Source organism: Monomorium pharaonis, chromosome 5 (assembly GCF_013373865.1).
Source record: "Monomorium pharaonis isolate MP-MQ-018 chromosome 5, ASM1337386v2, whole genome shotgun sequence".
NCBI classification, from domain to species: Eukaryota; Metazoa; Arthropoda; class Insecta; order Hymenoptera; family Formicidae; genus Monomorium; species Monomorium pharaonis.
Window position 1 is genome coordinate 14,892,832 of NC_050471.1, and position 12,448 is coordinate 14,905,279.

A 12,448-nucleotide genomic window follows, 5' to 3' on the forward strand; every position below is an offset into this window, starting at 1 on the left:
TTTCCGAAATTTCGGATCTCTTTCTCTTTTTCCAGATTGTTCGAGAATTATTTTACTATCTACTACTTTCGTCGCCGACCAGATGGTAGCATCTGCTGGGCACGGTCGGGCGAGACTAACCGAGATCGGCGCGCATCACGCAAGCGCATGCCCGATCGTCTCAACTGGCGACGGCGCTGCTTCACGTTCGTTTCCGGCTAGAATTTTCTCTGGCTATCGTGCGAATCGTACGCGTGAAATAGTGTGCAGACAGTGTTTCATTAGTTCTTCTCATCTCGTGGACGCTCTCATTCCGAGCGCTCTCAATTGTACTTAGATCAAGGATCAACTTATTTGTCAGACGCATTCAAGAATTTCTAGTGCATCAATATAGTCCACTCAGATTCACCGCGTGCTGCGCACGCCGGCTTCACACGATCTACACGGTTCAAGGGCATCATCATCACCAGGCCGGTATTCAATTAATATAATTGACTCGTGCAAGTAAGAGCTGTTACATTTCAGTGAAAGACCTTGTTAACTCATCGGACTTATCGCGTATGTATTTCATCATTTATTAACCCTCGGAGAACACACCTATTTTTTCGATCACGGAGAACACTGTGGGTCAATCTGACCCTACACACATTTTGATCGTCCACCATTTTAAATTGACGAGTTCGATCAACTTGAAAAAATTTCCAGATGTACTTGGAACATTGTTAAATCAATTGATATAAATAAAAAGTGCTGTTGAAATTATTTACATATTTTAAAAAATTCACAAAAAAAATTATTTTTTTGAAAAAAACGTAATTTACAAAAAAATTGTATTTTTTATATTTTTTTAATATTTCTGGCTAAAAATTTACGTGTGTATTTTTGAAATGTAGTAGAATCAAGAAAAAAATTGTACTTTAGTGTACCTTAAAAAAAAAGTATTTATTTTGTTAGGTAATAAAAGTGGTTTTTAAGGTAAAAAAATCAAACATTTTTGTGAAAAAATTTTAGAAAAATTTATTTCTTATTACATATATGTGAATACTTTATTATTTAAATGACTTGTGGTAAAAATTAACTTATTTATTATCGGCGACGGTTTCACTATAATCTGAATACGACGTGTTAGTGTTTGACTGTACTGACACATTATTCACCTCAGAAGAAGTGTTGCCATTGAAATATTCTTGCTCGACACGTATTAAGGCATTCTGAATACGTGGCCGCAAACTATATGCTATCGTGCTCACTATTGAAAAACTGACGCTTAGTACACAACAGGGTCAGAATGACCCTGCACCGACTTCGAATAATGCCCAACACCTATTAGATGTTGCGCTGTACAAAAGGAGCATCTTAACATATAGTTAGTACCCCAAACTACAGATAGGAGGCCTCAGGCCCACCAATTTTCAAAATGCTTTCAAGATATTTACAATCAAATTCGAGGTAAGGGTCAAATTGACCCTGTGTGTTCTTCGAGGGTTAACCTTGATTCTGCGATAGATCAGACTCGCTCTGATCACTATGTGATAATTATAATATTAAAACATCTAGATTTCACTTGCGAGCATTATTACCACTACGTCCTCTCACCCTGCTCCCATCCGTAGGGTTCCAGCGAACTCTGTTGCGAGAGTCGCAAACACAGATGTAGATTATCGGATCTCAATAACGACTAATTCGATTAATTTTTTAATAGGTTTCATAGATAGCTTGGATTCGATTTGTATAATAAAAGTGTTTTTATTTTTCCGCTACGTAATTTCCGAGCAAAGATATCGCGATTTAAAATTTTGCATCAAGAGTAAAATATTTTAAAAAACTTCGTCGTCGTTGCCCGAAGTAGATGGTGAAGATTTATGCTTTCCGGAAGATAGATGGTTTACAAATTGACACGGATATGAGAATTGACAAAAAGTGTATGTTTGTCCGCAAGTTTCATGATGATGATGTGACAGTTCAGGGTTAATGACGTGTTGATGTACGCGAGGTTATTGGCGAGTTAGTTTTTAGTTTCTGTATGTCTGTATGCATATTACATAAGTAGGAATACTAGGTTGGTTCTATGAGCAGATATGAGCCGCGAGATAGCTAGCGGACAGAAGGGGCGGCGGGGAGAGATGACAAGAAAAAGAAGCATGTCAATTTATTATAATGTATGTGCAAGATCCGCGCGAAGACAACATAGGCCACTTTGCATATATCGGGAATCTATTCCTAGTAAACTCACAAATAAGTAAAAAAGAGCACAAGAAATGAATTTGCAATAGCAACCGGTAAGTAATAAAAGTAATTTTATAAATATGTTGTATTAATTTTGAAGTAGAAAAAATAAAATGAAATTTATGCTATTTTTTACAGATGTTTACGTTACTTCAGTTCTGAGGAAAAGTTGAATGATCATAGCATAGATTGTCAGAAAATGAACGACTGCGCCAGTCAACTGCCTACTAAAAACGACAAATGGCTGAATTTCCGTAATGTAAACAATAAGAATCGTGCACCGTATATTGTGTATGCGAATCTGAAGTATACCTTGGAGAAGTCGAAGAAGGAGGATATGGAAATATCCAGCTACTTGTGCCAACATCATCGAGTATTTAGCATAAGATATTACATACATTGCTCGCACGACACGTTATTAGTGTATCAGTTTCGACTACTTCCCAGAAAATCTAGGTGATTATAGTGAAAAATAGGAAGAAAGATTTCATCAGGACATCAAGGAGATAGAGCATCGATATCAAGGCAAATAGGATGTAAACACGATGGCTGATTTCTGCTGGACGCTCAAACGAGATGTTTCTGTGAAAGGAAAGAAACGTAAGAGAAAGCCATTGCACAGAACCTTTGGAAATAAGAGTTAGATATAATAGAAAAAGGGAGTAAATTTTTTACGCTATTTATTCACAGAAGCTCAGACTTGTCATACGTATTGAATTTTCCCCGGGTAATGTGGTTACGCAAGCTTCCCTTACAGAAAAAACACTCTAATTTTGAGAGTTTACACTCAAAATTGAGTGTTAATACTCGATTTTGGGAGTTTACTCCCAAATTTAGGTGTATATGCTCAAATCTTGAGTATTTACATTAAAGATTGAGTGTTTATACTCGAACATTGAGTGTGTACACGCACCGGCAGAAATGGTGTCCCTCGGAGTCCAGCGCGGCGATCACCCACATACACGAAGCGCCGTACGTGTTACTAGGCGCGCGGTGAAGTGGAGACGCGGAGGAGCAAAAAAAGTGGCGATCGCGCCGCTGTTGCATCCTTCACCAACGCTACACGCTCAAGAAGGATAGAGTTATGATGAGTAAGAAGACGTGATATTGATTCGCTGGTGTCCATATTTGTTTCACTTGCACTCAGTACTAATGACATCTTTCGCTTGAGTGCGAATAAAACTGATATTGGACACCAGCGAATCGGTATCACGTCTTTTCACTCATCATAACTCTATCCTTCTTAAGCGTTGGTGAAGGATGCAACACCGGCGCAATCCCCAATTTCTAAGCCGAGGGACACCATTTCTGCCGATGCGTGTACACCCAATGATTGAGTGTTCCCAGCAAACACAAAGTTACATGTAACGTGCTTGTTAGTTGTAATTTCTCACTCAACAATGTAATTGTAATATAACACGTGTGTTATATTACAATTACATTGTTGAGTGGGAAATTACAACTAATAGGAACGTTACATGTAACTTGGTGTTTGGTGGGTTCATACCAAAATTTGGATTTAAATACTGAATATTTGAAAGTACACTCTCAACATTTGGATATAACACTCAATAAATGAGTGTATACTTCCAACATAAAGTGTGAATACTGAAACGTTGGGGATGTACGCTCAACATCTATCGGTTGAAGGTATACACTCAATATTGAGTGTACATTCTCAAACATTGGATTAGAAAATGTTAAATAAAAACAAAAGCAAGAAAAGCAAGTTCAACCGAGATTAAAATTAATCTGCATTGGTAGAAATGGACATAAAACGAATATCTAAAATAAACATTCAACTATAGAGTGTTCAACTGGTTTTGAATGTTAATTTGAGCATTACTTTCAACTTGGATGTTTGCCATCTAATTGAGTGTTAATTTCAGTGTTATTCTTGAATTTAGGATTGACATTGAAATTAACACTCAAATTAGATTGCGAACATTCAAGTTGAGAGTAATAACACTCTAATTAAAAGTAAATTAAAAAGCGAACACTCAAGTTGAGTGTTTACACTGAATTGAGTGTTTAGCCCTTGTCCCAAATTATACTCAACTTGAGTATTTTTTTAAGTGTTATTTTTAGTGTTTTTCCGTAAGGGTTGCATGCTCTGAATTATACATTTGTGACCCAAACTGCTTTTACAAGATGTTTTTTTGAGGTTAGAAGAAAATGAGCCAATTCAGCAATTCTGACTTTGGATTCAGCGGGTCAAAATATATAAAGATAGATTAGTCTGGTCCGCCGGACCAACATTAAAACAAAATTTTTTTTTAGGTTAGGAAATATGAGCTAACATTGTAATTCTGACCTTGGATTCGGATTCAACGGGTCAAAAATGTCAAAATACATAAGGATTGACTATGCTTTCACTAAAAAAGGCTTCCGGATACATGCCGCGTTCTGGTACAGTGTTGCGCCGACATTTCGCAAACGTTGTAATTTGCATCATCAGGGCTAGGAGCGTCGATATTGAGCTCTCTTGGATTCTAACCGTCTTTATATACCTCTTGTCTTGATGGTAGGGATGGGGATGAGGGGAGGAGGCGGAGTTGTTCGTCTAATAGTAGCATATGGGTCGGGAGCGGTGCACTTGCACACGGTTCAAATGGACACGGTGCTTTTGGACACGATATCTTGCGCACGGTTCAAATGACCACGGTGCATTTGCGCACAGTGCATTTGCACACTGTGCATTTGGACACAAAAGAAATTTTATTAAAAATTTACACCAGTTACATGCACACGTAAAATTTGGCCACCAGCTATTTGCACACGAAAAAATGCCCACCGTTCACTTGGACATGTAAAAGTTGCACACTATTCATTTGCACACCGCTCACTCGCGCACCATTCACTTGCACATCGTTCACTTGCCCACCACTTATTTGCACAAGAAATGTGCACCGATCATTTGCATGTGGAAAGATGCACACCGATTATTTGCACACTGAAAGATGTGCACCAATCACTTGCACACCGTTCATTTGCACACCGTTTATTTGCACACCGTTCAGTTGCACATCTTTCAGTTGCACATCGTTCAATCAAACGCATATTAAATATTCATACATTGTGATTGCGTTTGCAATGTGTGAATGGGTTAGCGACTTGGACGGGGTGGGTACGGGAGGGCGGCCAAAGGTCCCCCTTGCACCCTCCCCCCGTGTGTGTGTGTGTGTGTGTAAGCATTCACTGCACCACATGGGTTTGCAACTTAAATGGTGTGCAATTGAACGATGTGCAACTGAGCGATGTACAAATAAACGGTGTCCAAAAGAGTGAGTCCCAGATGCGCACAGTAATAAATGGACACAGCAGGCTGAGTAAAACGGACACAGACCAAACGAACACAGTAACAAACAGACATAGTGCGAAACGGACACGGACCAAATGCGCACAGATCAAACGGACACAGTAACAAACGGACATAGTAATAAACGGACACGGTAACAAACGGGCACAGTAATAAACGGACACAGTAACAAATGGACACAGTAACAAATGGACACAGACCAAATGCGCACAGACCAAATGCGCATGAACTTTCCCCATCAGGACAAAAGGTATATAAAGACGGTTACAATTCAAGAGAACTCAGTATCGGCGCTCCTAGCCCTCATGATGCAAACTGCAACGTTTGCGAAACGTCGGCGCAATGCTGTATCAAAACGCGGCATGTATCCGGAAGCCCTTTCTATTGGAAGCAACGTCAATGGCCGTGAAAGCTTTAAGTCTAAAAAGTATTGATTAGTCTGGTCCGCCGGACTAACCACTTTTTTTTGTGTACCTGTGTTATTTATGATGAGACATTAATCCTTAGAAAGTTTCAAATGCAGCCGGCTTTTTATTTTATTAGAGATATGGAGAGTCAAAGTTGCTAATTTTATCAACCTGCGTATTCGCTGTTTTAAAACAGCGTTGGAATGAAAAATTACATAATAATAATAACTTAAATAAACATATTAGTAAGAATACTAGGCTGGTTCTAACTCGAGAGTTTCAAAGGGGGTGCGGGTATGCGTGGGAAACTTGTAGGCGCAGGTGGTGTCACGGCGGGTAGGGAGGATGTCACACTGGGCCCCCGGGAAGAACCGCTTATTAGAAGTAAATTGATATCTCGCTTATCAAACGTAAACTATTTTGGGGATGCCTTTGAAAACCCGATATTTTTATTAGGGGAATTGATATAAAAAATAATGCGTCACTGCGACCAATATTATCGAAATCTAAAAAGAAAACTTACTTCTTTGAAGTTGCTGACTTGTTATTGTGTTCAACTGGTATTTCGGATTAATTATTACTTTACTTTATGCTATTATAATTTATTACGATTAGCAGATAGAATCTGATGCTAAAATAATTCAGAAGAAGATAGCAGATAGAATCTCATGCTAAACTAATTTAAAAAAAAAATTATAAATAATTAAGAATAAAATAATAAATAATATGTGAGCAGTTATGAAATATAAAGTATATAATAATTATAGTAGTTATGAATAAAAAAATTAAATAAATAAAAAACAAAAAAAATTAAGAAGTTAAAAGTGCAAGAAGAATAATTTTTACATTTTGCATAGCATAGCCCTACTAACTACTCTTTAATTAAAAACTATTACGTTTTATTATTATTATTACATGCTACATAAACGTATATGCAATACATCATTTGATATTTAGTTAATTTCACAAAGAAATTGAATTAATGACCCTTTCCTAATTATAAGCTTTTTATACAATTTTCATATGAAAACGTAATTTGCAACCGCTATGTTGGATCTGTCATTTTGAATTAGATCACATATTTACATTTTATGAATATTTTACTTTGCAACTTTAAAATAATGAAAAATATTCATAAAAGTATTTTTATGGAAAAATGTTCATATATAGTACTAAATAAAATAATTTTCATTTAGGAATGGACAAACACACAGAAATTGACATTGAAGAAGAAGGAAAAGGATCATCTGTAGTGTCGGATATAGCAGTGCAAACAAATTTATCACTCTCTTCAACAACCCCTCGAAAAAGAAAACTTTAGCAAAGAATAAAAATGTATGAAAAGAGAATATTGGATTTAGAATCTAAAGTTTAGCAAATCCAAGATGCTAAAATGGAAGATATTAAAATACGTTAGACGTGCTATTAGATAAATTTTATCCAAAAAACAACCAATTTTTTAAAAATTAAGCATGTCTTTTGGAACAAAGCGACAGGTTTTTGTGACTTTATTTTGTGACAATACCTGAGAAGGAATTGTGACTTATTTAAGCAACAACGTTTAGCAATGTATTTTACGGGTTCCAAAGCATTTAAGAATCTATACGAATCTAAAATATTAAGTTTACCTTCTTGTAGCACTTTAAGAAATTTTATTCAATACTATTATATAGATTCAGGATTACAGAACAGTGTATTTGAAATATTGAAAATAAAAATTTATTAGACAAAATTAATAAATATTAGATATAATAATACTTTGCATAGATGAAATGTCGTTAATAAAGCATTTATCTTATAATATAACGCAAGACAAAATTATAGGTTTCGAAGATACATTTTTTCATTCAGATGAATCTTCATTGTTACCTGCACAAAATGCAGCAGTTGTGATGGCCAGTCGTATCTGTCAATCATGGAAACAACTTTTAACTATTTTTTTTTTTTCATATTCTACAAACATAAGAGTTATTGCTAATAATAAAAGAAACAGTGCAAAATTTAAGAAACATTGGTGTAAAAGTCATTGGTTTAACTACTGATATGGATTCGATTTTTATAAATTGTCCCAAAAATTAAATATAAGTGTTCAAAAGTTATATTTTGAAATAGATAAAGATAAAATATATTAAATTTTTGACCCACTTTATCTATTGAAAGCAATAAGAAACAATTTATTACGTCACAACTTTATAAATGGAGAATGCAATTATTTGAACATTTACAACAATCAATTTCTATTAAATTTTTACTTATTAGAAGCCTAAACCAAGATTGTTTGGAAAATTTTTTTGGTGGTATTCGTTCTCAAAATGGAAATGCTTATAATCCTACACCGATACAATTTTACTATGCATTTAAAAAACATTTTTCGGATAATTATTGTAAAGTTAATACTGGTAATTGACCCCTATCAAGCTGCCCCCCCCCCACCACCATGCAAAAATAAAAAACCGAATAACGCAAAATTATGAATGATTTCGCGTAAAGGGGTTGCAGCTAAAAAATCGAAATGTACGTATTTTGCGAGCTCTTAAATGGACAAACAATATTTAGTTATGAAGTAAATAGTCTGCGTGATTTTAAGTACAATTCTCTCTTGTGCTAGAGAGATTTAGAGTGATTTCGCGTAAAGGGATTGCAGCTAAAAACTTGAAACGTACGTATTTTGCAAGCTCTTAAATGGACAAACAATATTTAGTTATGAAGTAAATAGTTTGCATGATTTTAAGTACAGTTCTCTCTTGTGCTGGGGTGATTTAAAGCGATTTCTCGTAAAGGGGTTGCAGCTAAAAAATTGAAACGTACGTATTTTGCGAGCTTTTAAATGGACAAAAAATATTTAGTTATGAAGTAAATAGTCTACGTAATTTTAAGTACAGTCCTCTTCTGTACTTGAAAGGTTTGAAGAGATTTTATCGTAAAGTGGTTGCAACTCAAAGATCGGAATGTATGAATTGTAAGGGTTAATCTTTGGAATTTTGTACGTTACATTCTTAAGATAATTCTTAATAGGTTTTATTATTTTTTCTAATATTTTTTTCGAGTTGCATTTGTTAGGGGGTTGTTTGGGGGTTTAAGGGATGAGTTCAATAATTTTAACTATCAGCTTAAAAGCTTATAAAAAGCTCATAATTCTCCCGCAATGATCGATTCGGTATCTTAATTGTTAAGTGATTGGGGGGCTGAGTCGACGTCGACTCACCCCCCCCCTTCCCACAAAAAATGTTAAATTCCTACTCAAAATAATGAGCTCAAAAATTTTAATTTGTGGCATGTAAAAGCTCATAAATAGCTCATAATTTTGGGTTATTCGTTTTTTTTATTTTTTGCATGGTAGGGGAGCCAGCTCGACAGGGGTTGGTGTTTGCGCAGTTGATAAAAATACAATATTAACAAATTATAACATTTTTGTAGCTAACAAAAATATAGAATTTCCAATAAGTACACAAAAAGAACTAATACCATTTAATGTGGAAAATTATAATTATCGCAATATGCCAGTAACCGAGGAAAATGTATTTGTTTATATTTGTGGATACTTATTGCGTCTTTGTTTTTATTTATTTATTTTCATAAAACATTCTTGTGATACGTGTGCAATAGTAGCAGAAAAAATAATAATCAAGAGACACGGTAGTGTCTCGCGCCAAGTAAACGCGCAGCGCGAGACCACCGTACATTTACACGAGTACGCAATTTGCGAGCACCTGAGATTATTAGATCTCAATAACGATTTAACCGATCGAGTTCTAACTAGGTTTAATCGAAAGCTTGGGTTTGATTTATAAAAAAAAAATGTTTTCATTTTTTTTCTGCGTGCTCTACGAGCGGAGATATAGTGACGCAAAGTCCAAAATGTAAATTTTTCATTTAAGATACGTCGTCGCTCTTTGTTGAGTACACGAATTTAACACGAGAGGGCTCTTCTAAGACTTACCTGTGACAGTTTCTTATAAAATATATACTGCATATTGATATGATGATAAATCGCTGTCATTCGTGATATGATCTTGTGATGATTTTGTAAGAGTAAAGAATAAATATTAAGTGATATATCTGTAAATCGGTTAATAATTTTTTATAAGAAATGTCGGTAATTATTTACAATTGGTACTTTTCCAAATTTTGATATTTTTTCATAACTTTCTTGACAAACAGCTTTGTTGTAACTCCGACAACGAAGGGCTCCGCCCCTCCCCCTGCACCCCCTCCCCATAATATTTCCTAATCTAACCCAAACATTTAAAAGTCGCTATTTGGTTAATGTAAAAACATTGGAAACGTACAGCGTAGAAAGTCGCAAACCTATGTGGTATTGTACAAGCGTGGATGTCGTTTACTTTACGTTTCATAAATACGATACATAATATCAGTGCCTTACGTAAATTCGCAAAGGATTATGTAGAGAACGCCCACGCGTTCTCTACATAATCCTTTGCAAATTTTTATGCTTTAAATTTTAAGAATAATAATATTTATTAAACTTTCGTCAATTTTAACTGTTAATATCTCTCTTTGCGGGGCAGAGCTTTTTTCTGCCAGATTCGTTCGTTTTGTGCGGTGAGGAATGAGCTCTCCTTAAGTATTACCAAAACGTTCTAGTGCAAATTAAAAAAGTATATACACTGGCGCAAAAAAAAACGAAACAAAATTTTTGACCGATTTTTAGGCAATATTTAAAGTGATGCAACTTTGCGAAAAATCATCCAAATTACATGTACTTTTTTTTAAATTAAAGGGCAAAGACTCTACTTTGAGAATCTCTACGCGAAAGTTTGATTTGTTAAGTGCGAATCTTTTGTATCGCATGAAAACCAAACATGTGTTTTTTAATTGAAAAAAGTAAAAGTTTGTTATCATTTTGCACAAGTTTCTCGTTAAAATCTTGCTAATATTAATTCAGATTCTGAAAGTTCATTCTTTTCTAAGCAATTTAAAAGAAAATACACGTCGATACGATGTTTTTTGTTGATTGCACGCTAGTTTGAAATTTGCACTGCATTTTAAGGTATTTTAACGAATAAATATGGTATTTTTTAAATATCATGAATTTTGAGTATCAATATGATATTGCACATTAATTTTATTCGTGTTTAACTCAATCATACCGCCGTCATCAGAGTGACCCGATCTGCACCACGTGGAAAATGATGATCAGATTTTGTACATCATGTGGCCCTGAAAAGGCTGATTTTTTAAAATAAAATTTGAACTTTTACTTTTTATGTATGAGTATGTTGTTATGAGTGACACACTCATAACGATAAAAAGGTGTCAGTAGCACGATGACGTAAGTCGGTCAGCTGCAGCAGTCAGCATCGAGCGCATTGCGCGAGGTTTCGCGCAATCCGCTCGACAATTAGCGCAATGTTCCTTAGACAGCACTTGCTGTCTAAGCAATAATTTGGAATATTGACCGATTTACGCCCTCACGCAATCCTCCCCTTCTTTCGATTCAACTACCGAATTATTGGATATATAAACCGGCGAAAGAAGGTGAAGAGCGGGTCAATCCGAAGTAGACAAACTAAGACAACACACGACACTCTGCTTTGCGGGGTCTTGTATCGCCGAGATAACTTATTGTAAATACACAACCACGACACTCTGCTTTGCGGGGTCGTGGACATCGAGCTCATAGACGCGACACTCTGCCTTGCGGGATCACGATCTATTCACTATAACTGAATACAAGAATAAAAGTGTTCAATACAAATAACGGTGTAAGTGACGAAATACCTTCCTCGCGAGATCTCTGGCAGCGATCCCAAAATCGTACTCACAACGAGGGGTACAACAATGTGTATATGTATGTTTACGTGTATGTGTGGGTTTATGAGTATAGATAAATGTGATCTTCTGTTGACTTCAGTGAAATTGGTGCATCAGCTATCCGTTATATTCAGATCAGGAAGTACAAATTTCAAAGCCACATGATGTACAAAATCCGATCGTCATTCTCCACGTGGTGCAGATCGGGTCACTTTGATGACAGCGGTATGATTGAGTTCAACACGAATAAAATCAATGTGCAATATCATATTGATACTCAAAATTCATGATATTCAAAAATACCATATTTATTCGTTAAAATACCTTAAAATGCAGTGCAAATTTCAAACTAGCGTGCAATCAACAAAAAACATCGTATCGACGTGTATTTTCTTTTAAATTGCTTAGAAAAGAATGAACTTTCAGAATCTGAATTAATATTGGCAAGATTTTAACGAGAAACTTGTGCAAAATGATAACAAACTTTTACTTTTTTCAATTAAAAAACACATGTTTGGTTTTCATACGATACAAAAGGTTCGCACTTAACAAATCAAACTTTCGCCTAGGGATTCTGAAAGTAGAGTGTTTGCCCTTTAAACTAAAAAAAGTACATATAATTTGGATGATTTTTCGCAAAGTTGCATCACTTTGAAAATTGCCTAAAAATCGGTCAAAAATTTTGTTTCGTTTTTTTTTGCGCCAGTGTATATGTATTTATTAAACTTTTATGTTAATAATT

At 35.3% G+C, this 12,448-nt stretch overlaps 1 protein-coding gene across 3 annotated transcripts in view; it reads right to left on the minus strand.

Annotated features, from left to right (window-relative positions):
- LOC105837687 (probable 2-oxoglutarate dehydrogenase E1 component DHKTD1, mitochondrial) overlaps positions 1-12,448 on the minus strand; it is a 349,118-nt gene that overhangs the window by 214,777 nt on the left and 121,893 nt on the right. The window lies entirely within an intron of this gene.